This window comes from Gadus macrocephalus, chromosome 4 (assembly GCF_031168955.1).
Source record: "Gadus macrocephalus chromosome 4, ASM3116895v1".
In the NCBI taxonomy this organism is placed as follows: Eukaryota; Metazoa; Chordata; class Actinopteri; order Gadiformes; family Gadidae; genus Gadus; species Gadus macrocephalus.
The window spans coordinates 31,876,260-31,879,164 of record NC_082385.1 but is presented as its reverse complement, the minus strand read 5'-3'; the positions used below and the strand labels follow the sequence as shown (position 1 = coordinate 31,879,164).

General features: G+C 55.9%; 1 long non-coding RNA gene across 1 annotated transcript; it reads left to right on the top strand.

The window, feature by feature from the left end:
• Nucleotides 1–782: 782 nt before the first annotated feature.
• LOC132456491 (uncharacterized) lies at nt 783–2,426 on the top strand. Its single transcript, XR_009525491.1, has 3 exons — nt 783–882; nt 1,650–1,934; nt 2,342–2,426. It is a non-coding gene; the product is annotated as an uncharacterized LOC132456491 (long non-coding RNA).
• Nucleotides 2,427–2,905: the final 479 nt, after the last annotated feature.

Genomic DNA, 2,905 nt, shown 5'->3' with positions numbered 1-2,905 from the left:
TTAAAGTCTCTCTCTCTCCCCCCCTGGAGAGGGCTGGATGGGTTCTGGTTACAGTGGGGAGAGCTGAAGACAGATAGACGGGTTGGGGTCATTCCAGGTGACGGCGTACGCTGTGATGTTTTCTGATGCCCCGCGGGGCCGGGTTAATCCGCAGCATCGCGGCCGTTCGGGATCCGAGCCAATGAGGCCCAAAAAAAAGAGAAGAAAAGACGGTATTTTTGTTAGCGCTAGCATGAGAGCTAGCGATCGGAACCGACAGCTCAGGGCCCTTAATGAGGGGGGGGGAGACACGTACGGGCTGGGGGAGTCGTCTGTCTCTTGATTCCCCACCAGTCTCTCTCTGTCTGTATGTCTGCCTCTTTCTGTCTCTGTCTGTCTGTCTGTCTGTCTGTCTGTCTGTCCGTCGTCTGTCTGTTTGTATCTGTATGTCTGTCTCTATGATAATATTCATATAATTTTTCTCTCTCACACTCTCTCTCTCTCTCGCACTCTTCTCTGTGTGTCTGCAGTCTGTCTCCCTAATAATATCCCCAAATCACTCTCTCTCTCTCTCTCTCTCTCTCTCTCTCTCTCTCTCTCTCTCTCTCTCTCTCTCTCTCTCTCTCTCTCTCTCTCTCTCTCTCTCTCTCTCTCTCTCCTCTCTCTCTCTCTGTGTGTGCGTGCGTGTGGATGTGTGTGAATTAATTTACTGCATGCATGTGTACGTGTTTACAAACGCATTTTTAACTCACGTGTCTGTGTGTGTGTGTGTGTGTGTGTGTGTGTGTGTGTGTGTGTGTGTGGTGTGCAGGTGACCCCTGACCTGCAGAACGAGGTGCTGATGAGCCTGCTGGAGACGGACCCCGACGTGGTGGACTACCTGCTGAGGAGGAAGGCCTCGCAGTGAGTCAGAGACACACACACACACACACACAACACCACACACACACACACACACAGACACTACCTGCTGAGGTATGTACATATTTACTAACACAGACGCACACAAGCACAAAAAAGCATCAAACACACATTTACAAACACACACCTCACAGCGTTTATCCAAACACAAATGCACACTTATGTGTTCCACACACACACACACACACACACACACACACACACACACACACACACACACACACACACACACACACACACACACACACACGTCTATAAGGTGCATTCACAAAATAAATGTCATGTGCACACACTCAACACACTCATCGACAAACACACACACTCACATACATTTACTCTCTATCATACGCTTTATCTGACTCAACCCTCACCCCCTCCTCCCCCTCCCCCTCCTCCCCCCCTCCTCCTCCTCCTCCCCCCCCTCTCCCCCCCTCCCTCCCTCTCTTCCCCTCCTACTCCTCCCCCTCCTCCTCCCCCCCTCCCTCTCCCCCCCCCTCCCCGTCCTCTCCCTCCCTCTCCTCCCCCTCCTCCTCCTCCTCCTCCTCCCCCCCCTCCCCCCCTCTCCTCCTCCTCCTCCCCCCCTTCCCCCCCTCTCCTCCTCCTCCTCCCCCCCCTCCCCCCCTCCCCCCTCCTCCTCCCCCCTCTCCTCCCCCCCTCCCTCCTCCTCCTCCCCTCTCCTCCCCCTCCTCCTCCCCTTCCTCCTCCCCCTCCTCCTCCCCCCTCCTCCCCCCCCTCCCCCTCCCCCCCAGGAGCCCGGAGAGCCCCCCCTCGGAGGCCTCCTTCGTCCCTGAGCGAGCGCCGCTCCTCCAGCGACTCCACCAAGCCGTTCCAGCGGCGAGGTCTCGCCCTACGACAACAACTCCCCCGTCATGAGCGAGCGCCGGGGGCCCGGGGCCACGCCCCCCCCGCCGCCCTGCCTCCCCACGGACCCCTGCCTCCTCAGGCTGGGGGGCCAGCCTCCGCTCACCCCCGGTCCCTCAGGGGCCCCCCGCGGGCCCCCATGCTGGGGAACACCAACACCTGGGGCGGAAGAGGTCAGAGTTTGCACGCAATGACGCAACCCTTCAATTTAATTGACACATTTTTTATTTAATTTACATATTTTTTATTTTATTGACATATTTTTTATTTAATTGACATATTTCTTATTTTATTGACATATTTCTTATTTTATTTGGCAGGAAAAATATAAACTATTAATTTCATTCGTTGTAATTTAACTCAAGAGTTAATTGGCAGTGACATAACAAATCAATTAATGTTGGAGTTCACACTTAGATCACACATCACAACATAACTATTCCAAAATAAATGTAAACAATGTGCATGTAATGTTAGGAGCCATAACAGTACATTAACGCTTTCAGAGTTTTCTTTTACAGTATCAGGCAGGTTTTGATTTATAGAGTTCATCGGTTGTGGTTGTGGTTTTGCCCCCCAGACACGATATCAGAGGAGCACGCCAACATATGGGGGGCGTGCATACCACCCTGAAACCCATGGGCAACGACCAATCAGACAGCGGTAAGAGGCTGGGGGAGAGAAATATAATTTCCAAACTTTTCCAAACGAAAATTAAACATCCAATTAGTCATCCAATTAAGGTCCGCCCATCAATTAGCTCCCACGACAACCACTCTACCCCGCCCTCTCCCCCCCCCCATTGCTCCAGTTCCCACGGCAACGTGTCGGATGGGAGCTCCCGCAGCCTCTCAGGAGGGCCTGGACGGTCTCCACGGTGACGGCCGGCCGCCGGTGAGACGCACCCAGACCTCACAGGGCGTGGCCGAGGTCCGGCCCCACCCCCGGTGAGCCGCACCGTCTCCACGCCGCTCGGCGACCGGCGACGCCCCCAGCTCAGCCTCGACCTATCCGGGAGCTCGCGCCCCTCGGCGGCGGCGGCGGCCAATCGGGGAGGGGTTGTGGCGGCGGCGGCGGCGGGGGCGGGATCGAACGAGGCGGACCGGTTGGCGTTCGGGCGAGCGGGGAGTGGGCGTGGCGGCGG